General features: G+C 37.0%; 1 protein-coding gene and 1 pseudogene across 2 annotated transcripts in view; both read left to right on the top strand.

Annotated features, from left to right (window-relative positions):
- MED13L (mediator complex subunit 13L) overlaps positions 1 to 24,234 on the top strand; it is a 286,536-nt gene that overhangs the window by 117,511 nt on the left and 144,791 nt on the right. The window lies entirely within an intron of this gene.
- Positions 67 to 8,319, top strand: LOC308534986 (transmembrane emp24 domain-containing protein 10-like; annotated as a pseudogene). The gene is made up of 2 exons: positions 67 to 111; positions 7,598 to 8,319. The product of its transcript is annotated as a transmembrane emp24 domain-containing protein 10-like (transcript).

Raw genomic sequence — 24,234 nt, forward strand, 5'->3', positions numbered from 1 at the left:
GAAAGAGAGAACAGCAGATGCCAAGGCCCTTGAGGTGGAGAGTGCTTGTTGACCTGATGGTGGACTATGTCGAGTGGAGTGAGTGTGGGGAAGAGGATGGCTGAAGTTGGGGTAGGTTATACGGGAGTCAGTTCACAAAGGGTGTTAAAGACAGAACTTTTCTCTGAGTTGGGAAACATTGAAGGGTTCTGAGCAAAGGGATGAGGTGACGTAACTTTTTTAAAGGCTCATCCTAGCTACTGTGTGGAGGGTAGACTGTGTTGGGAGTGGGAAGGAGTGGGGAAGGCCCAGAACCAGGGAAGCTGTTGTTACAGTGATCCAGGTAAACCCTGGTGGTGGTGGGAGTGGTGAGGATGGTAAGAACTGGCCATACTGTAGATAGTATTTTGAAGGTAAGAGCTGGCAGACTTGGATGTGTGGTATGTGAGATTGCATGTATAAGGCAAAAATTTGAATATGTTTATAGACATTGCCATACTTTTTGATAGTGCTCAGTTATTATAGAAATAATTTGAAAAATCTAGATTCGAAGGAATAGTTACATTTTCAGTTCCTTTTGCACATTTTATATTTGAGATTATTTGTGTAACTCCCCTTATGTGTCAGATTTTTACATATGAGTATACAAAATCAAGTTCAGGATTATAATGCAATGTACTGCTACTGCCACCTAATGTTTATAACCATTCATTTATATAATTACAATAACTAGTTATGCATAGCTTTAATATTGGTTTGAAACAGTGTTAACAGGTTAATTAAAGCTTATTTAATTGCCTTCATATTAGGTTTCTGGTATGGATATTTAATATGGTAATTGAATTGTCTAGAAATAAGGTTGTAGATTGAAGATTACTTTTATTGGTATCTTGATCTCTATATTGAATTCAGTTCAACAAATATTTATTTATTGTGCGCAGTCCCTTCATCTCTCTGCCTTTATGGTTATGTTCTAATGGGTAAGCAAATAATGAAATACTTAGTAGTTGAAGATAACAAACAGGACAACAGATACAGACCCCGTGGATATGAAATTTAGAGTCGAACAGGAAGGTGAACATTTAAAAAGTAATTTGATTAAAATGTGATGACTGTCATTTTAGCCCCCTTTTTCTTTGCTGCATATGAATAACAGTAGTTAAAAACTATTCAAAATAAGTTAAAATGTAGGAATAGTGTTAGTAATGTGATAGTTTCCAAGTCAGTACTGAGTTGGATCTCTGCTATTGCAAGACATTTAACTTTAGTGATGGTCACTTGTTATTGAGGATTATGGTTTCAGACCATTTTTAATAATTATCTGCTCTTCTGTGTTCTTTTTTTTGTGTGGTTAGACATGACTGTGATGGCTTGCTATCTCAAACATGTCCTTCTCCACTTCTAAGATAGCAATATTTATGAGGGATGAAATGATTTTTGTTTACATGCACATATATCTGTAAGACTTCCTCATTTGTTAATGTGAAACTAGAGCTCTGAAGATGATGCTAAAAGAAATAAGAGCATCGTTAATAAATTCTGAAGATGGTTGTAACAGATACTTAATGAATGTTTAATGTGTCCCAGGAAATGTTCTGGGTACTAGGGATGTAGTCTTCAAACAAAGCAGGCAAATCATTGCCTTCATTAAGCTTACATTTTAGTGGGGGAAGGAGTGAGGAGAGATAGACAAATATGTAGTATGTCAGATGGTGGTAAGCGCTTGGAGGAAAATAAAGTAGGATGAGGATAGAGCATGCTGGAAAACAGGAGCGAGATTGCTTTTTATTTCATGCAGGGGTTTTTTATGGTATTTTTGTTCTTAGCTGAGTTATAAAAATTGTTTTAAAGGTCCTGTCTGCTTTGAAACTGGAACAATTTACATCCATCTATTCATCTAGTAAATACTCAGCAAGCATATCATTTTGTGCTAAGTACTGTATGAAATAAAAGAAATAAAAGACATGTCTTTACCCTTAAGGAGCCTTAAGTCAGATTGGGAAGATACTAAGCAAAATAACATTTTAATGGTAATTGTAGAAGAGTCATTTATCATTTTTTTAAAAATCTTTTTTCTTGGAAAAAAGTAAGCATAACAAAACATTTTAGCTTTGACTTCAAATGACAAACTATTTCACTTATAAACTGGGACCCTCTTGGTGGGATTATAATACTGACCTCTGAAAAGCAAGGTTTTCTATGGAGATTGTGATATCCTTCTTCGGGGGGAGGGTGGGGGGGTGGGGGGGGTGGGGGGGGAGAATCTGCATTATGATGCATTATTTCCTGCTCACTATAATTTGGAAAACCTACCAAGTTATTATTAATCTTTATTGAGTCACTGTTTGCTTTATCTTTTAGTTTACATAATCACTAAGATATTGGGCACTACATAAAGCCCCCTTTTCTTCAAAGTTTGAAATATTGGCATAAAGTTTGAGAAACATGCTTTGTAATGCTCTTGATTCAAAAGGCCTTTGGTTAACAGTGTGAAGGCTTGGCATATCATTGCATTTTCTGGGGGTTTTGTTTGTTTGTTTGTTGTTTTTTTAAATGAAAACCCAGTGTCTCATCTACAGTCCATCCTTTTCTGGATCCCTTTGTTTCAACTAAGCTGGTAATCATTGTGGATTCAGAGAATACAGAAATATTCTTCAGTGATGTTATGGTTTTGTGGTGTCCTCCATTAACCAAATGTGTTAATTGCTCTGAATTTCAGCATTTTCTTGTCAAATAGGCACTTAAATGTGGTTTGATTTGAAAACACAAGCACTTTTTATTTTAGATACTATAAAAAAATCCCAAGGCAGAGATTTTAGTTATCTTAAAATACCTTGAACTGTAATGTCTCAGAACTACATTAATTTTAAAAAAACCCAAACAGAATTTTTAAAGAAATGCTACAGAATAAAACTTTCACACCTTTCAATTCCAGTTTGTAACCTTTGCTTACAATTATCTGGTAGATCACAGTATGGCAGATTTTTTTTTAAGGTATTATGACTTGACCAAGGTTTAGATACGTGTTAATTGAGCTTCCCCAGATTTATTCTGATGGCCACAAACAGAATATCTGGTATGGAAAGATAGTAACGTAATTCACCACCCACCTCACTGAGACATAAAACTCTAGGGCTAGGTGGAACCAGTAACAAGATGCTGCAGCTTTGGGAGCATTCCAGCTTAGCCTCTGCTTCTCTTGCAGAATAGGCATTGAGAGAGAATTCCAGGGACCACCCAAGAGGTCTTTGGTTCTTTCACTTTATAGTCTTTTCCCTTCCAGCCTTCCATGTTATTACCATCCCATTCTCTATCCTGTTCTCCAGTCTGTATCCCTAACATCATCAACAAACTCTGATATGTGTATATAAAATAATCCCTTGAAAACCATGGAAATTACCATTGCTTCTTAAGACTAAGCTGTAAATACCTATAGAATGGGGACTATGTTTTATAAAATTTATTTTGTGGAGTAATTAAACCTTTTAAGATTTTAACTACTATAAAATTTAAATGGCTTATTTTTTCTTTATGTCAGTGTAAAAATATGGCAACTTATATTAAGTTCTTACTATTTTTCAAGGTATAATACTATATTCTTTAGATAAAGAAGAGCTATATAAATTAGATTGTTCTTATTCTCAAAAAATGTAATCTCGATGAAGTCAGAATAGCATTGGGTGCAGTGTGTTGTTTCTCAATCTTCAACATATATAGTCTATCTGTATAAACAGGGAATATGCTAATGAGCCGAACATCACAACCCACCGCTCAGGAGGAGCTGCCCGACCCCAGCGGCCATGGGGAGGCTGGGCTGGGGCGGCCAGAGTGGAGACACAGCACACAGGAGCTCCTGCCCCCACCCCAGTGGACACGACGCAGCGGCCGGTGCTACGCGGGTCCTGGCCCCTTGCGGGGTGCCTCCTCATGCGATTTCAATCGCACACTGAGCCTCTAAGTAAGAATATACTTGGGAAGCTTGTCAGTAAATTTTCAAGCCCATCTCCTTCACATTTTAATGTAATTTGGCGTGCCTGAGAATTTCTGTGGAACTTTTATACTCCCTGTGATTCTTGAGTTTTCAAAGGCCCATGCTTTCATTAACACGGGTATTATAAAAAATACCAGTTTTTAAAAATATCTAGCTCATTTGTTTGCTTTTTGGCCTTGAAAAATTACATAAAACCTGTTACCTCAATTTCTGTATCTCTAAAATGGAGATTGTTAGGGAGAGTGCATTTTGTACTTGGAACTTTAATCATCACTAGGTAAATGATAGCTGCTGCCATTGTCACCATCACACCACCATCACCATTGTCATCTCATCACCAGCCATCTTGGTGACAAGAACACACAAAATAGCTAACAATGTCTGCCAGCTTGCCTAGAAATGGTAGAGAGAGTATCTGGCAGTATAAGAGATTTTCAAAGGAATCTGGGCTCAAATGGTTTGGGGTATTCATTTACAGAGATGGCACTCAAATTAGATTTTAAAGAGTGAAAAAGATTTCCACAACTAAAGACAAAATTGGAAGGTGAAGACTATGCCGTAAAATACAGAATTGTTTCAAAATAACTTACTTTGGTTATTTACCTCAGTTATATTCTGTTTACGCTAATTTAAAGTAATTGACATAGGTCAGTTGGTATCTTAAGTTTACTAAGAAAAACAAAACGTTGATAAAAATGTACGTATAATGTGTTAAAATTGTATGATGTGAAAATCACCAATTTATATTCACCATTGTTAATGAAAACATTTTATTATATAAACACTAGAGGCCCAGTGCACGAATTCGTGCATGGGTGGGGTCCCACTGGCCCACCCCAATGGAGCCATCTGGGGGAAGGGGCCATGGGTGGTTGACCGGCTGTCCCTGCCCCAGATTGGGGTGTGGGGACCAATCGGGGGGCAGGGCCAGCCAGGGAGCGGGGGGCCGACCAGGCTCAGATCAGGCTGGTTGGCTGCCACAGTGCACATCATTGCGACCGGCCATTCTGGTTGTTCTGTTTGTTCCGCCGTTCCGATCGCTGGGCTTTTATATATACTAGTATAGATAGATTTTAGAGACTTGGACACTACTAATTTGGAATAAATGCCTTATGCTTATAGCATAAATAATTATAAAACAAGCAATTTTGTAGGTGAAATATAACTGTCAAAATAATATAAGCAATAAAAATGCAGATTTACAACATAGTATTTTATGCTACCTGATATTTACTTGAATGAAACTTTCTGCTCATAGCAAGAATTTGGTCCTGTCTGCTTTGAAACAGATTTGTTTAATTTTTCCCTGCCTGCTCTACTGGATGGTGTGATGACTCAGTTCTTTCACCATTTTCTCCTGTTTGAACTGCTGTAAAACTTTCTTTCACACAGCTTACTGTAGCTTCATTTGGCCCTCATTTGATGGGAATTTATCATATAAACTAGTATATACTAAGTCTGTGGGGGAAACACACTGAAATTTGCAGTGGCTTTCAGTTTTAAGGTCATTCTGATGAACCCAAATTATCTTTAATTTTAAAAGAATACTTACTTTTGTGAAGATACAGGATGCAAGTGTTTTGGATAGCTTAAGGATTTTCTAGAGACCCAGTTTGAGGAACACTGAGTCTTTGCACTGATAGAAAGGAACCATAGCATTCAGTTCTGTTTCCTCATTTAACATCAAGAAACACACAGCAGCCCAAGGGATCTTTGAAAAACTGCCCTACTTAAAGCATTACAGAGGCTTTCTTATACCGTGAAAATAATTTCTAAGTGACTCATCAAGGCATACAAAACTCCGCATCATCTGGTTTTAGCCATCTGATCGAATTATCTCATACCTCCAAGTCCCTTCCTGCTTTAAGGACTGTATTTGCTCTTCTCTCTTTTTGGTCAGCTTTTCTCTCATGTCCTCCTGAGCCTGGCTGTTTGATAGCATTAGGTCTCAGAACAAATGCAACCTCCTTGTAGTGTCTTCCTGTTATCACCCGCTATGCAACAAGCCACCCCGCACTTGGTGGCATAAATAACAACCATTTTTTTTTTTTTTTTAATGTTTACTGGATTGTTTGTCTCTGCACCATGATTTCTGGGGGAACTAGAACAATTGAATGGTTGAGTACTAGACTCATCTGGCGGCTTCTTTACTAATCTGTCTGACTTCAGGGCTCAGATGGCCGTAGGGCTGGGCTCAGCTGGGAGTGCTGAGTGGAGTCCCCTTAAGTAGCCTTTCTATATTGTCTGGGCTTCCTTTCAGCATAGAGGCCTCAGGGTAGTCAGACTCCATACATCAGGACTTCTAGAGCAGGTGGACCAGTGAACAAAGTAGAAGCTGCATGATTGTATTTTATCTCCTTTAGAGATTACATGACTTCACTTTCACCCTACTTACTGGATGAAACAGTCACAAATCCTAGCCTCAAGGGGAAGAGATACAGATGCTACCTCTCAATGGGAGGAGTGCCGAAAAATTTAGAGTCTTGTTTTAAAACTGTCATATGTTATATAAAGTAACATCATAATTCTGCCTCCATTGACCTTCAAGCAATAGTTTTATTGACTTCATAGCATTTACCATGGATTGGAATAATTTTATAAAATAAAATTATTTTTTATCTGCCCCTCAATTGAAATGCAAGTTTTATGAAAATAGGGATCTTTTCCCTTCACTGCTAAATTTTTAGCTCTAGAGTAGTGCCTAGCTCATTATAGAGACACAATAAATACTTGCAGGATGAATAAATACTATGTGAATTAAAGCCACATATCCAGTTTGTATTAGAGTAGAGACCATCCTAGTAGCCTTTCTGTTATATTTCTCATAAAATTTCCTATATTGATATGTATGTTATAAATTATAAATTAAGTATTTCATTTCACTGAATCTCTATATATCTTTGTTTATGTTGTACTTAGTAATGAAATCATGTAACTTTAAAATTCAGTCTTTTTTTACTGTTAATATATCACTTCTAACTTAATGGTTTATCACCCAAAGATGAATCATTCTGATTGTTTTATAGCAAAATTAGTGTGAAGTATTATAATGGTTTTGTTTTGTGAATGAGGTACTGAGTCTGTTCTATCTGGGACAATGGTGGTACTGGATGAGTTCCTTAGTTGCAAAAAAACAGCTTTTTTATCATGCCCATAGACTTGGGAGGCGGGGTCAGAACTTCAGGCACAGCAGCAAGAGGGACTACCAGTTTGTGCTCCACGAGTCTAAGGGATCCTCTGGAAAGACTCCACACCTGGGAGGGACTCTGTGGCTAGGCCTGATCTCCTCGGGAGCTGGTTGTTTTACTCCCATAGCTGGTCGTTGATGCTGGCTGTTGGCTGGGACCTCAGCTGAGACAGTTGGCCAGAACAACCACAGGGGGCCTCTCCGGCTCAGTGGTTGGATTCTAAAAATGAGTCTTCCAAGAGGCAGGATGTGGAGACTGACAGTATCTAGAGCTTTGACACCGTCACTTTGGCCAAATTTTGTTTGATGAGGCAGTTCCAAAGAGCCACCTGGATTCAGGGGAGGGGACATAGACCTACCACTTGAGAGGAGACTCACGATATCACAATGTAAAAAGATCATTTAAGATAGGAGATGTGACAGCCATCTATGGAAAGTAGGCTCTGTCCGTCTCCAAAACAGCGCCTGCGCCACTGGTAGGCAGAGGTGAGTCACGTGGGCCTGCCATCTCCTTCCATCTGCCCATCAAGTGCCTCCGCGAGGAGATACACAAGGCCTGCTAGTGACCGGCACATACAAGATCACCGGCCAATCTGGGGGCGCTGGTGGCCTGTGCACCCACCTCAAGATCACAGATCTGTTGGCCATATTCTTTACTCCAAGGAGGATGCAACCAAGGGGAAATTTGCCTTTACCACTGTAGATTATGACATGTTTGAAGTGTGTTTTGAGAGCAAGGGAACAGGGCAGTTACCTGACCAACTCGTGATCCTAGACATGAAGCGTGGAGAGGAGGCGAAAAATTATGAAGAGATTGCAAAAGTTGAGAAGCTCAAACCTTTAGAGATGAGGCTACGATGCCTAGAAGACCTATCAGAATCTATCGTTAATGATTTTGCCTACATGAAAAAGCAAGAGGAGGAGATGCGCGATACCAGTGAAGCAACAAACACTCGGGTCCTATACTTCAGCATCTTTTCAATGTTCTGTGTCATTGGACTAGCCACTTGGCAGGTCTTCTACCATTGCACTTCAAGGGCAAGAGGTTGATTGAGTAATAAGGCCTGCTCTCCTCCCACCTTTATCTCAGCCCACAGAACATCACTGGGGCGTGCCTGGCCTAAGCCATCCTATAAACAGCACCATGAAGGCACGTTGGAACTTTCTTGCCAGAACTGATGTCTCTTGGTGTGGGAGGACATGGGTTACCACCTACACCCAACAAGTCTTCGAGGGACTTCTTTTTAGCTTGATAGGATTTGGACTGGTTTGCAGCAATAGGACTATTATTAGAATCATCTGTGACAAAAAAAATGGGGGTTACCTAGATAATGCCAAAGTCAGCATTTATACTGGGTTTCCTCATGTGATTTGTTTGAACCATGATTTCTTTCCTTTTCCCACTTGCTCACCAGTTTGGACTGCCACTCTAGTTCCTTTACCAAGATTTGAATGACCATGTGGAACTTATTTTATTCTCATTGTCCTCTTTGGATTTCTGTGTGAAAACACCCTTAACTTTATCTTAACCGTTAGCTAAAATGTTTAGGTAGCTTCTGGAGGTATCCTTCCTTAATTTTATATCTTGTAAAAGGGTGATGGATGTTACACCTCATAGAAGTGAGCTTTGAACTACAGATAACTCTTCTTAAAAATGTTCATTTTAGAGATTTAAAACATTCGTGCTCAAAAAAAAAAAAAAAAGGAAAAAAAAAAAAGACTGTGTCAAACTGGTGAGCTGTAATGTTGAGAGCCTGTCTGTATCCAGAGGCCTCAAATTAGTCACTGTGATCCTGGAGCCTGTTAAGGCCAGTTTTTTGTTGTTTTTGTTGTTTGTTTGTTTTAAAGTAGAGTTGTAGTATCAACTTGATCTATAGCTATGCTGGTTCTAGCTCTTCACACATAGGGCGTCCCAGATTGTTAGGAGCTCGTATTTCTTTTTTTCTCTTAAATTTTTATTTAAAATGAGAAAGGAGTCGGGGAGGGAAGAAGAGAGAGAGAGAGACGGAGACAGAGACATCAGTTTGTTGGTGCACATATTTATACATTCACTGGGTGATTCTTTCATGTGCCCTGACCCTGATGGGGGATAGAACCCACAATCTTGGTGTATCGGGATGACGCTTTACCTGAGTGCCTGGCCAGGGCATCCTGTTTATACTCTTATTTAGATTGAGCCTTTGCATTAAAAGTCCTACAGGCAGGAGGAGAGGGGGAGGCTTAGATTTTCCAGTTGAGGCAGTGCTGACAGAAAGGGTGAGTGTTGCAGGGTAAAGTGCTATGTTTTATGGATGCACCTTGGGAATTTGGAAACAGACTGCTCATGTAGTAAAATAGAGAAGTGTGGGAAGAAGAAGAAGAAAAACTGTAGGACCTACCAGAAGTCAGATCTAGTTTTGTTCAGTTGTGATAATGGCCTCTACTAGTTGGAAATTTTGCTCCTTCACTTACGTTCCTTCTATCAAATTACCAAGGATTTGTCTGTTTATGCCTTTATCACTATTAGTAAACCAGATTTACTCATGGTTGTCCAGAATCTCTAGTTCTTATTTTTCCTAATTAGAGAATTGGTACTATGCAGCAGGTAATGTTGAATTCATTTCCCCCAGTTAGTGTCCTCCCCCACCTTCTCACCCACCTTGTAGCTCAGGATTGGCAAGTAGTGAAATTGTAAAAGGAGCAAGCAGAAAGAAATGAGCATAAAGAGAACCTCATTTCCATGTATAAATAGCATACTTAATTTGATTATCAGACATTTACTCCAAGTGTTAATATTGTGTAGTATCCTAAAACAGTATTTTAAAAGAGATTTTGTGCTTTAGAGTAAGAGAATAGCATTACATTAGAGTTGTTGCAAAAATGACAAACTAATCCTCTTCTCAATCACTTGAGTAAATTTGGCAGGTTCCAGAGATGTGCAAGTAAAATAATATGGCCATACTTAACTTGGTGCTGATATTTCTAAAATGTGATTGCATTGGGATTTTGAATGTATACACATGCACACACACTTATATGTATATACATAAATATGAAGAAAAAACAGAACCTAAAACCTGGAGTTTTATCTCTAAGCATCTGCTAAAATTGACAATTCAGTAAATCAGTGTCCAGCATAATGCAGTTTATTTGATGAGGATTATTGAAGGAAGTATCAGTATAATATGTACATAGCATTGTAGCAAAACTATGATTTTTTTTCTGTTTTGCAGAAAGAATTAAACACACTTATGGTAGTGGAAGTTGCCTTTCTAATTCTGAATCTTAAAATTTTTTTATTGATTTTTTTTTTTAGAGAAAGAAGCATTGATTTTTTGTTCCACTTTTTGATGCATTCATTGGTTGATTCTTGTGTCCTTGCAATCTTGGCATATCAGGATGGATGATGCTCTAATCAACTGAGCTACCTGGCCAGGGCCTTCTACTTCTGAATTTTTAGATAGCCTTTTCTCTTTTTAGTAATATGTGCTTCACTGGTCCACACTCTATAGAAAGTGTTTTATTATTTTGTGTATAATTTCCATAAGTAATCACTCCCTTTACTTAGACTCTGTCTGTTCCCTCCAAATAAACATTAGAATTGGAGGCATACAGTTCTAGATTATCTTTTCCAGTGGTTCACAACAGAGGCTATAAGAGGGGAATGGAGAATAAGGAGGATTTTGTCCCCCTTGGGACATTTGGCAGTGTTTGAATACATTGTTGGTTGTCACTACTCAGGGTAGGGTGCTGCTGGCATCTAATGGGTAGGCCAGAGATGCTGCTGAATATCCTGTAATACACAAATCACTCCCTTACAACAAAGAATTCTTTTGCTCAAAGAATTCTTTTGCCCAACTTGTAAGACCTGAAAACCAAGCCCACAATTGATACTTTTTCTATGTACCTGAATATTTCTAGTTAAACTGGTCATGAAACTCTAATAAGACCTTTGAGCAGTATATATTTTTCATGTGTTTTAAGTGAAAAATGCCACTTTAAACATATTTGTCCTTTTCCTGTTCTTCTATTCAGTTCTTAGTTTGCCCAGTTTTGTCTTTTTTTTTTTTTTTTTTTTTACAGTGGCATAGATACTTGCAGAGAGCTTACGTTGTACAATAATCCACATGTTCAACACCCACAGAATTGTCAAAGGACTGCATGCAACTACTTACTGAATGCCAGGATTGCTTCCATTGTCTATTGTAGGACTTCTGTAGTCACTAAATTATCAGTCCCCATACAGTACATCACAGGAAGTTGGCAGATACAATGATCCATCTGTTATCACACCCATCAAGTGCATTGGCTCAGAGGGAAACGCTGCAGATTGGAGCTCAGTGTGTGAGAGAAGTAGTAAGATTCCAAGATGCTTATCATTCTTTCCAGAAAGTCCTTTCTGGCCTTTTGATGAGATTGACTTGCTCATTTCTAAAACTGGCTTTCAGTTTAGCTATCATTACATTTTTATTAATATTTTCAGAAAAACTAGACATATTATCAAAGATACTTATTTTTCTGAGAATGAGGTTTCAGAATATCATTTCACCACCTCTCCAGGATATTCTTGGTCAGATTGTCATAGAAATGAGCAGTGGAAAATTGAAACTGCACAATCTGGGGAGTTTTATTTTTAAAATAGTTCTTAACCAGAACTATAGTGAAACAAGTATAAAACATTTTTATGTTATTCCAATGTGGCAAAGACTTTTTAGTTTTTTCCCCTCAAACTTGAACAGTGTGATCAGCTTCAAAGAAGGAGGCTGTGATTTTCATAGTTTATAAGAAATGCCTAGGTAGTTGCTTGTGAGTTTAAGAAACCCACTTGTTTCCTGGAAAGTCTGAGATAATTAATGATACCAAGATCACTTATAGTCTCTGAGATCTTTCAGACAAAAGCATTGATGCTGTGCTCAATGGTGCTTTGAAGTTTTGGCAACTACCCTGGAGGTAAATGGGCAACTGCTGATGCTTCCTATCTTGTGAATAGTCTTATTTATCCAGGGCTTCCCTTGGCAAGGCATAATGTCTGGTTTGGGGAGGCAAAAATCCACTTCCAAATTACTGTCTGCGTATTATATGTCTTTGACTTAATTTAAGTTCACCTTCAAAAGGGCAAAATAGTTAGAGAGAAAAAATTAAACAGGACAGTGTATGACTAATTAAAAGTTAGAAGGGGCCTTGTTTTTTTCCAGACTGAAGATACAAAATGAATATGAATAGTGAATAGTTGCTTAATCAATTCAAAAGAGCCATTTTTTCTTTTTCTTCTCTATTTACCTTAATTTTTAAGCATTGCTGATGAAAATTGGATTTTTAGTAATTTAGTACAGAGTATATATAATATTTCGGTTATTCCCAATTAGATAAAATATATCTTTTAAATTGCCTCTCAAATTAAGAATTTATCACTGATCATATATCTAAGTTATACTTGATTTAAAAATAAATTTCTTCCAAAAAATTTTTGAGAGTCACAAAAATTGGGTGTCCATGAATAGGCCAGAGATTCTACAATATTTTTCTGCAAAATGTTTTTTTTTGCATGTTTTGCTCTGCCTTCCTCAACCCCTAAAGACAAATAATAGGTTCCTGGGCCTTTGTAGATGTGGCTTCAGATAATTACATAGAGACTTTGGCTAACTGTACCTAATAGAATGGAACAAATAACACATTTACTATGTCTTATTATTTGTTTATTCACATTATATAATGTAAAATGGGAATTTAACCACATAATGTTAGCCCATAATTATGTAACTTCATTTTGTTATTCCAAATTTGATGAACATGACTAATAGTCATTAAAAATTAGAGGACATTATGGATTTAAAGCAATGAAAAGGCCTCATCAGTAATAACAACAACATGCTATAGAGTTTATAACTAGAACAGTTATACTAGGTAAGACAAAGAGTTAATTCTGTTTTTCAATGTTGTTTATTGGGGTGGAAGTTTTATAATTTAGAATTGTCTGATTTTAACACACAAAACTCATAGGCTCACTTTATGACAGTAACTGCTTTAAATTGTGATAGTTTATTGTCATTATTGTAAGGCATTTTAATTTAATACATTTTTCTTGATCTTTCCCTCAAGAATTTTCCTCATTAGTCATTCTAATCTTGCTAATTATCATAGGTTCAAATAAGATCTTATTTTCATGACATCTTTCATCCGTACTTGTTTCTACAGAAATGTTTTTGTGCTTTAATTATGACCCTATTTGGTTTCCATAGAAACAATATCAAATCACAACTCTGAGAATGTGTACAGCTTTCCTTACATTATCAGTACGGAAAAACCTATGTCTTATATAGAAGTGTATATTTTGCATAGTGTCAGAATTCTTAGACTCATACTATACCATGCTACTATGTGCTATATAAATCTTTTGTCTTAAAAGTTTAACATTAAATTGTCTTTACATGGTAGGTTGCCTTTTGCTCCACTTGGAATGTTTTCCCTTGTGGAAGGCTCTCTGCAGTATAGTAAGCACACAAGTATTGCCATTCTCCTCCTGCATCTGGAGGTGGCATTTTTCAGTGTGGGTGAAAAGACAAGTAGTAAACAAATACTTTCATATGGTCCTATGCTCCAAAGCAATTGATAAGAGAGTAAGTGACTGGGAAAGGGCTACTTTAGTTAGGGAAAGCCTCTGGGAGGACATGACATTTGGATTGAGACTTGAGAATAATCCAGCCAGATGCAGGGAAACAAGGGCAAAAGCCTTGAGCTCACTTTGTTGGAGAAACAGAAATAGGCCAACGCTGCTGAAACTGTGTGTGTGTCTGTGTCTGTGTGTGTGTGTGTGCATGTGTATATATTTCAAATCAGGTTGTGTCTGTGTAAATAACTGATCTTCGATCTTCATTTCCCAAAGTATTTAGAGTTTTCAAAATTGAATTGTGTTAATGCAGAGGAATCTAGTAGTTTTGAAACACACCTATATGAACTAAAAATGTTGGCATTGTTGGAATATTTAGGTCATTTATAAGTTTCTGGCTTTGATTTGGAACTACTTAGCTTGTTAAACGTTTTGGATAAAGACAACTTTATTTCCTGGAAATGTTTCAATTTAAAGTATTGAGAATCATTTATTGCTTTTCAATAAGTTGTTTAAAAAAACAAAACAAACAAGCAAATTATTTTTGAAGACTTGAAGGGAGAATTAGACATTCTGGCTTTAAAAAGTAAAGAATAATAAATTTGTGATTCTTCTAAGTACCAGATTAATATAATAGAAACTCATGCGTCAACCAAGTAGTTATTTATTACTAAGAATTAATTTCAGTTAAATTTTTAATAACAATTTTTGTAATGACATGTTTGATACTGATTTTTCATACAGACAGCGGGGAAAGCTTATAGAAGTAATTTTTGATTAGTTTTGGGGAGTCATGCTTTTTATACAGTACAAAAGGCCAGAATAAGAGAGGGAGACCTGGGCACTTTTAGAGTAGAAAGTATAGCTGTTATCCTCTGTAATAAGACTTGTTACTTTAATTTAAATGATCCAATTTTAAACTTGTGTAATTCTAATGTAGTGTGGTGCATATCTATTTTCTCCTCAAAGCACACTGTGTTTGATTGAATGCACGTGAGAGCTCACTGGTGTACCTGTAGACATATGAAAGCTAGGTTGTAGGTTTTCTAATTTCTAACCTGGTGTGGTAGCACAGGTCAGAAAACTCTAACACCCAACAGCTAAAACTTGCCCAAGCATTTTTCTGTTTATCAACTCTTGTTCCCTCTACATAACCATTTTTTAAAAAAGCTATTTGAGGTCTCAGAGTTTGTGAGCCAGACCTAACCTTTTTCTATTATTTGTTTATACTTGGTCCTTTACTAATTTAACAGAGTTTCACATGTGCAAATTGTTTTGCTAGTTTTGTAGCACATTCTTAGTATAAAATACAATAATGTTATATAGAAAGCTTTAAAAAAGAGACTAACCATTTTAAAAAATGTTTAGCTATACAGAATCTGCTAACTTTTCAAAAATACTTTCAGTTATTTTGGTTTAACTATAATCTTTCAATTCCTGGAATATCCTATATAATAAAAGCCTAATATGCTAAGTGTCTGACTGTTTGACCAGTTGCAATGACGTGCAGTGATTACCAGGGGGAAGATGCTCTGACCAGTAGGTTAGCTTGCTGCTGGGGTTTGGCCAATAGGGACTGGGCGAGATGGGCCAGACACACCCTGGAGCCCTCCCACAGTCCCTCCCTGGGCCCAATAGTGCACCAGTGGGTCCCTCAACCTGGCCTTCACTCTCTCACAATTCTGGACCCCATGGAGGATGTCAGAGAGCTGGTTTTGGCCCCATACCTGCAGTCCAGGCCTAGGGACCCCACTGGTGCACAGATCCATGCACCGGGCCTCTAGTGTGTGTGTGTGTGTGTGTGTGTGTGTGTGTGTGTGTGTATACACACATTTTTTTCCTGTTGACTACCAAACTCACCATAAACAACCACCAATCCTATATAATAAAACCCTAATATGCAAATAAATCAAATGGCGGAATGACTGGTCGCTATGATGCGCACTGACCACCAGGGGCAGACGCTGAATGCAGGAGCTGTCCCCCGTAGGTCAGTGCGTTCCCACAAGGGAAACAAGACTCAGCCAGAAGCCGGTCTCACGACTGGTGAGCGCAACAGTGGTGGCAGGAGCCTTTCCCCCCTTCGCAGCAGCGCTACGGGCCCCTGGGAGGATGTCAACCTGCAGACATTCTCCAAGGGGTCCCAGACTGCGAGAGGGGGCAGGCTGGGCTGAGGGGGGGGGTACACTCCCCCCCCCCCCCCGCCAAGTGCCCGAATGTCATGCATCAGGCCTCTAGTAACAAATATGGATGAAGCCACAAAAGACTGCAGCTGCATGGGTGTGTGGAGAAGTGGTTTACTTTTTAGAATCCCATAAGAAAATTAACTCTACATGTTGTCAATATAATGTGGCTTGTGCTTCTCCCTTCCTGCGCGCCCTCCCCCCCTCTCCCCCCCCCCCCAAGTTGAAGTTAGAGCTTTTATATTTACAAATGAAACCTTTGCTAGGTGCAGTGATTGATAGAAGTTGGGTTAAATGATAGACTGATATAAAATAATTGTACATCCTGTTTTTAATCAAAATTACATTTTTTTACTGTTGTATTTAAGATAGAAAGTGGGTCTTTTGAACTAGCATTTTATGTAAAGGGAAAGAAATTTTGTTGGAAAGGTAGATAACGGAAAAAGTGGAGAGGACAAATTATTTTTTAGTTCAAGTAAGATAATAGAAAAAGAGAAGGGGATTGAATTTGTAGTCCCATGGAGAAAGAAGTGGTAGGTCATCAAAAATTATAGTTAAAATTAAGATAAAAACATTCTGTAATTTTTACCTCCAAAGAATTGGATATATAGAATGAGATTGCTTAATAAGGATCTAGTCTATTTGCCATAGATAGCTTAAATGCAGGCTGAGGTACCCATTAGGTCTCAAGGACATGGCACTGAGCCTCGTCTAGAGAAACCTTTGTGTACAAAATCTTCATAGTAGTCATCTTTCTCTTGCTTGCAGATATTATTTTTGCTACATTTGCTATTCTAACCTGCAGTTAAAAAATAATTACTGTGTCAGTATGACTGGCAGCTCCTATAGGAAAAATATGTTGTCTCTTAATCAAAGGTGATTACAGTTTTTTCCTGTCTATAAATGCGCTTGTTGTGTAACGAGAATGCATTAGTCTCAGACTGATGTACGAAATGAAAGGCAGCAAGAAGCAGCACCATTGTTACCACTCCAGGCGTGTCTAATGAATCGTGTTTCCATGTTCTCTCGGTCACGCCGTAGAGTGCCCTCAGCCAGGGCTAAGCCTCCTGTAAAATGGTCTTTTAGGTTATTGTAGCAAGAACAGAAATGCTGGATGAGTGGGGCCGGGGAGAGAATACCAACAAGACAGCTGCATTTCAAACAGTTACAGCTGCAAGGATTACTCACTATAATAGCAGTGACAGACAACTGTTTGAGCTTAGTGTAAAAGGCAATTTGGGGGCTTGTCCTGTCAGAATTTTAGTAGCAATCTGGGGACGTGTGTGTATGTGCCAAACACACATGTGCACACGTGTGTATATTTCAAATCAGGTTGTGTATAAAGAGAGGAAAGGTAATATTTTTTATTTTTACTGCTCAGTTGTGTCAGTGTTGAAATCAATAGTGAGTTATCCTGATGAAAGTCATTGTCTTAGAGGAAATTTAGAAAATGTTTATTTTGTAGTATTGATGGACTTAAGTATAACTGTTCTAACTGAACTACATGCTTGGTTTTCTTTTTGTTAATTTAATTTTATCTTGTGATTCTTGTCATAATGATCTTTCTTTCTTGTAATTTTTGAGCATGTCACTGTTTTAAAGCATATAGTTGTTTAATAAATAATGGCAGCCTTATTTTAAAAATCTTTCAAATGTGGTGCATGCTTATAGAGGAAATGGATGTTCATTGAAGAATACCTGGGAAATACATGGGTAAAGAAATTGTTCCGACAACCTAAGAAACAATTAATTTTGATGGATGTTCATCTAGGTCTTTACTTGTTTATGCTTACTATATAACAAAATTAAGAGTATATTAATAGCTTTAAAGTGTAAAAAAGTAATAATTATCTAAAAATCTTTAATAGCAGTAGCAAATGGGGCAAATTTTGTCCTTAGAAGTCAGTAACAGCCATTATGCAAGTTTTCCTTTTCACTGTGTAGCTATTAAAGTAACATTGTGGCTATGAAAGTAACATTGTAGCCTGACATTTTTCTGTGGCACTTGTCTTTTGAAGGTCTTGTTTCATTTATCTAGAAATTTAGTTTTATGGTCTCCTTCATTTTAAAGTTTAGTGGCTTTACATGGAGTCCTATGATCCATTGAAATGCTAACTTGGGTCATGTCTCAATTGCTACAATGCTGCGTGGAAACCATCATTAAAATTCTGGTTATCTTGTAACTGGCAGAGAACTCATGCTGTCAGGTTCCTGAGTAAGATATTATACTGTTAAGATTTGAATCACAACTCTGTTTCTATATGATGAATATTATTAGTGTTCATAATCATTTAAAGTTGCAAATTGGTTAAAATAAATGAATCATTTTGATATACATCTTCTCATTTGATGACTTGACATTGGGAAAGTTGAAATCCATTTTCAACATAGATTTGTTAAGTGATGACAAATATTCTATACCCACAAGCTATTCAAGAAAGCCAGAGCTCTAAGTGGGTTGAATTTGATATAAGTAATAAGCCCATTTAGTTATTAATGACTTCAAATATAGATTTTACAAGCCAATCGATGGTGGTGTAACTGTGATCAATCAATAGTGTTGTATGTAATTGGATTTTTTATGGGTATAATGCTATTTTTCAGAATTAATATAGCATTATGCTACTTTGCTATAATTTTTTGTAAGTTAATTTTAAGAAAACAGATACTTAAAAATTCTCTATATATTTACCTTTATTTCATTTTATGCAGCCCATAAAATAAATTGATAATGTTTTCTTATAATGTCTTCATAGAGTAATTGTTAGGTAGTACCTTGAACAATTAACAACTTTTTAAAAAGCTGGTCTATTTATATATTGCAGATAAAGGTGAAAACAAAGTCAGTGGGGCAAATTGGTGTCAGGGCTGCTCTGTCTTTGGCAGTATGTCACTGAAATTTAACTGGAAAATAATATTGTTTCATGGGCCTTGCTTTAATCTATTTGTATTTCTGGAGTTTGGAGCAAAATTTGATTTTCAGTAATTTTAATGGCTGAATAAGGAGTGCCATCCCTGAAAGTGCTCCTCCCCCTCCAATATTTGCAATAGCCAATGTGGTAACTGAACTCAATGTTCTGGATAATAGGTTTCATTAGTTTTGATGCCTGAGGTAAAAAAGCATTAGGTGGGAGTAAGAAATGTTTTTGATGTCTAGACCTTCATTTCAGCTGTTGCTGCAATATGATACATTAAAAGGAAATATGTCTCATAGCTCAGAGGAAATATGTATTCTTTGAAAGTAATTCTACTTTTAAACTGTGTAAGTCAGGGTGACCTGAATTCTAAAAGGATCAGCTTGAATTTCTTCAAGGTTTCACAATCTTTATGCTCCTCCCCACTCTATTCCATTCTTCTTCCTCCCATTTTTCCCCTTCAAGTAGAGTGTGCCAGTTTTATTTGCCCAATTGGAAGGGATATCTTTCCAAGATCTCTGCTGGGAAACACAAAATCATTGAAGTATATGCTGCTTTGATATCTTGCCATATTGACTTTTTCCCAGACACTTTTATATGGTTTTTCTTTCAGAACACTTATTAATTCTGCAACGAGCATGCTTTGCAAAGTTGATAGTTTTGTATTATGATTTGTGAGGACTTGGAAAAATAATTTGGGCACTGAGCAATAATTACTGCTATTTAAATTTTCATTTCTTCTGCTAAAACTTTTATGTAGTACTTTTGCAATTTAAATATTTGATTGTGGATTACTATTTTTAAAAAGGTTGAATAACAGCAATTTAAAATATTCTGATTATAGCTTTTACAATACAAATGAGATAACTTTTCTCTTTGTAAATAGGCAGCTGTGGCAGTGCTTAGTTTCATTTTTCAGTTTCAGTGGGGCCATCATAAACAACAAACAGTAGGAGAAGATTTTAACTTAGGAATTCTTTGCTTTAGCCGATTCTTGCCACTCAATTACGGTACATACATTTTAGGTCTCCGTGCTTTTTCTTCTGAGCCTATTAACAAAATTTTAGAAAAATTATCTGTAAACTAGAGGCCTGGTGCACAAAATTCATGCACGGGTAGGATCCCTAGGCCTGGCTGGCAATCAGGGCCGATCGGGGCCTTCCTTCCGGCTACCAGCAGGGAACTTCCTTCCCCAGTGCTGGCTGCTGGTGAGGGCCTTCTTTCGTTCTGCACCACCCCCTGGTGGTCAGTGCACATCATAGTGAGCGATTGAACTCCGGTCTCCTGGTCGAACTCCAGAGGGGACACTTTGCATATTAGCCTTTTATATATAGAGATAGATTTATGAATATAGTCTATAGAGACAGTCTGCTTGCAACTTTATATTCTGAAGTAATTAATAAGGATTTAAGTTGAAACTTGGAAGATCAAAAGAATTAGAAAGGCTTAAAAAAATGGAGTTAGTATACCCTGGGGAGATTGTAGGTTTCATAAAGACAGATGCCAGCAACTGCAGGTCTCATCAACTTTTTGGCAGTTGCTTTTCTACTCAGTCCACCTTGGAAGGGAGATAGGGGATTAAGTAGTAAGTGCATTGTATGTCATTTATAGAAACTTAACCCTTAACCTAGACTAACTACTTTCTGGACCTCCCCCCTCACTCCCCCAGTCCTAAAGGATGCTTTCTGAAGAATCTCATATCAAGTACATGAATTGTTAGCTTAAATTTTACCTTGGGAGTAGGGTGTCTCAAATAAATTAGTTTTAAAAGCTATTATGTGATTTTTCTCTGACTTTCCCATGGAGCTGTACAAATAGATGGCAGAAGCAATTTCAATTTTGTTTAACTTTTGAAAAGGTTACTTGCAGCTATTAGAAAACATTAATTTAAAGTGCAAATGGTGGATCCAAAGGGTAATTTAACTTCAGTGTTGAAAGTTGCTTTTCTAGTCAGTATTAAGAGTAAAAGGAGGGGGATGAGGTGAGTTAACACTAACCCTGTGGAGAAGTATGGTTTCACGGAAGGAACATGGTGTTAGAGTCAGAAAACTTGGGTTTGAATCTCTTCTTTGCCATGAATCCACTTAACTAAATATAAGGATTTTTTAGGTTGACGCTAATACAAATGAAATTTGAAAAGTATGTGTACACATAATATCAGGTCAACTGAACACATGTTATGAGTATTTGAAATGTCCTAATCACTGCAACTATGAAAATGAACTCTTTTGATGAGTTTAATTAATGGAATAATTCATATGTTTACTATTTCTAAAAGTAGATATAAAATCCAATTAGCCACTGAGTGTAGGAGCTATGTTTAACTGTAGATTCTTTTTAAAAAAATATATTTTTATTGATTTCAGGGGGAAGGGAAGGGAGAGGGAGCGAGAGACAGAAACATCAGTGATGAGAAAGAATCATTGATCGGCTGCCTCCTGCACGCCCCCTACTGGGGATCAAGCCCGAAACCCAGGCATGTGCCCTTGACTGGAATCAAACTCTGGACCCTTCAGTCCACAGGCTGACGCTCTATCCACCGAGCCAAACTGGCTAGGCCTAGGGCGACTATATTCTTGAACTGAGTTGTGTAACTTTGGGCAAATTTAAGATTTTTAAGCCTTAGTTTTCTCATTTATATAATGGAGTTTAGAATGCACTGTATTGGTCAGAATTCTTAGTTGCAAACTAACAAAAGGAGTTCCTTAAAAGAATTGCTCACACAACTCTTTGGCACTTCTAGGGTCAGTGCTGCATAATTGGTTTGATGAGAAACTAGTGCTGTCACCAAGCACTAGATGCTGTGTACCTACGCTACGTTAGCAGCAAACTTTATCTTTCAGCCTCTACTTTTAGTGCACATGGGAAGATCTCTGTCCTTCCACTCCCTTTGTGTCACTAGATCCAGAGTCAGAGATGTATGCAGTAGCATCTAGTGAAGTTGAGGATGTATATCCTTGCCCACATTGTAGGAAGGTGTGGAACAGACAGAATCAGTATCTTTAGCTCCTATTAGAGGTGACCGGCCATCTTTGACTCCAACCAGAATTCATGAAGTAGCTAATTCCCAGTGACAGGAAGAAGTCAGATGCTGAGTAGCTAAAGTGAATGTCACATGTCCTTCACTGACTCATAGTGTTGTGAAAAGTGCTGTCCCACTGATTTCCAGTATCCCTTAGTTATCAACCCCTCCCACCATTCCAATACCTGGATACCTTTGTGAGCAGTTTATATGACTTTAAGTTTGCACTTGCAAGAATGTCATATGAATGACTCACATAGCATGTGGCTTTTTGAGTATGGCTTTTTTTTCCCACTGAGCATACAATGTTTGATTGTATCACTAGTTCCTTTTTGTATAGTATTCCATTGTATGGATTTTCTACTGTTCATTTTTTCTTCAATTGAGGGATATTTGGATGATTTCCAGGATTGGGCAGTTAGGATAACAACAATGATAAGTATTTGTTACAGTGTTTCATGTGAACATAAGTTCTTATGCTACTTGAATATATACCTAAGAGGGATATTGCTGGGCTGTATGGGCAAGTGTATATTTAAGTTTAGAAAAATGACCAAAGTCAACTTTTCCAAAGTGGTTGTACTATTTTTGTATTCCCATCAGTAGTATATGCCAGTTCCAGTTATTTTTTATACGCTCACTGGCACTTAGTATTTTCAGTTTTTCTTTTAAGCCATTTTAATGGGTGATAACTCGTGATTTCAATTTGCATTTCCATGATGACTAGTGATGTTTTGAGCATCTTTTCATGTTTTTATTTGCCATTCATATATGTTCTTTGGCAAAGTGTTCAAATCTTTGGACCACTTTCTAAAACTGCCCTTTTTTCTTAGTGTTGAATTTTGAGATTTTTAAAAAAATCAAAAATAGCGTATTATGAATACAAGTCCTTTAAAGTACGTGATTTGTAACTGTTTATTTCCCTTCTCTGGCTTCTTTTCCATAGCTTAACATAACTTATTCACGTCTTTTGAAGAGCAGAGTTCTCCAGTTGATGAAGCCCTATTTAATTGTTTTTGCCTTATGGATCATGTTTTGGTGTCACATCTAAGAAATCTTTGCTTAAACTAAGCTTATAAAAAGTTTCTTCTATGTTTTCAAAATTTAATAGTTTAAAGTTTTGCATTTTGTTTTATGATCTATTATGAGTTACATTTATATATGGTATGCAGTAGGGTTTAAGGCTTTCTCTTTTTTCTTTTTCTTTTTGGTATAGGGATATTTACTAATTCTGGTACCATTTATTGAAAAGACTTTTTCTGATCACTGAACTGCTTTTGCACCTTTGTTGAAAATAAACTGACCATATACTGTTTCTGGACTCTATTTTGTCCTATTGATCTGTATATCCTTTCTCTTATACCACACTGTCTTATCTATTCTAGCTTTATAGTAAATCTGGAAATCAGGTGGCATAAGTCCCTCAAGTACAACATTGTTTTTACTATTCTGGTTTCTTTTTCTTTTTTTTCTTTCACTTAGATATGTAGACTGAGCTTGTCTATTTCTACAAAATATCCTGCAGAGATTTTGATTGGCATTCAGTTGACTCTAGATTGTTTTGGGAAAAATTGACATCATAACAATAATGATTTTTCTAGTCCATGATGAATACATGCCTCTGCATTTATTTGTCTTTTATTTTTTTCATTAATATTATAGTTTTCAGCATATAGATCTTGAACATAATTTGTAAGGTTTAAATCTAGGGATTTCTTGTTGTTTGGTGCTGTTGTAAATGATACTGAAAATTTGTTAACTTCTAATTATTTATTTCAGTATATAAATATGATTGTCTTGTGTCTATTGACCTAGTATTTTATGATCTAGCTAAATTCAGTTTTAAGTTTAATAGCTTCTTTTGTTGATTCTTTAGGATTTTCTGGTAGTCATGTCTTCTGTGCATAAAGAGTTTTATTTCTTCCAGTTCATCACTGTACCTGGTATCATTTTTTCTTGCCTTATTATATTGGCTGAAATTTCCACTGTAAGTGGAATGGGAGTAATGAAAGCAGACATCCTTGCCCCAACCCAGGATCAAACCCACAACCTAGACATGTACCCTGACTGGGAGTTGAACGTGCAACCTTCTGGTGCATGGATCAACGCTCCAACCAACTGAACCACCTGGCTTATTATTCTATTTTAAAGTATGTTTGAAGATTTTAATTTTAAAAGGTTTTTAAAAAATGTGCAGAATGGGTGTTACCAACTTGGAAACAGCTGGGCACTCATTTTACAAACGCTGCATCACCAATACTTTCTTTGGCACAAAAGACTATTATGTAGAGAAACACAGACACCAGTGACTAAGTTGAGTGATTCATAAGAGCTGGACTTCGAATGTTGATGAACTACTGGGAATTTTAAA

The sequence above is a fragment of the Myotis nattereri genome (assembly GCF_964212035.1).
Source record: "Myotis nattereri genome assembly, chromosome: 19".
Classification (NCBI taxonomy): Eukaryota; Metazoa; Chordata; class Mammalia; order Chiroptera; family Vespertilionidae; genus Myotis; species Myotis nattereri.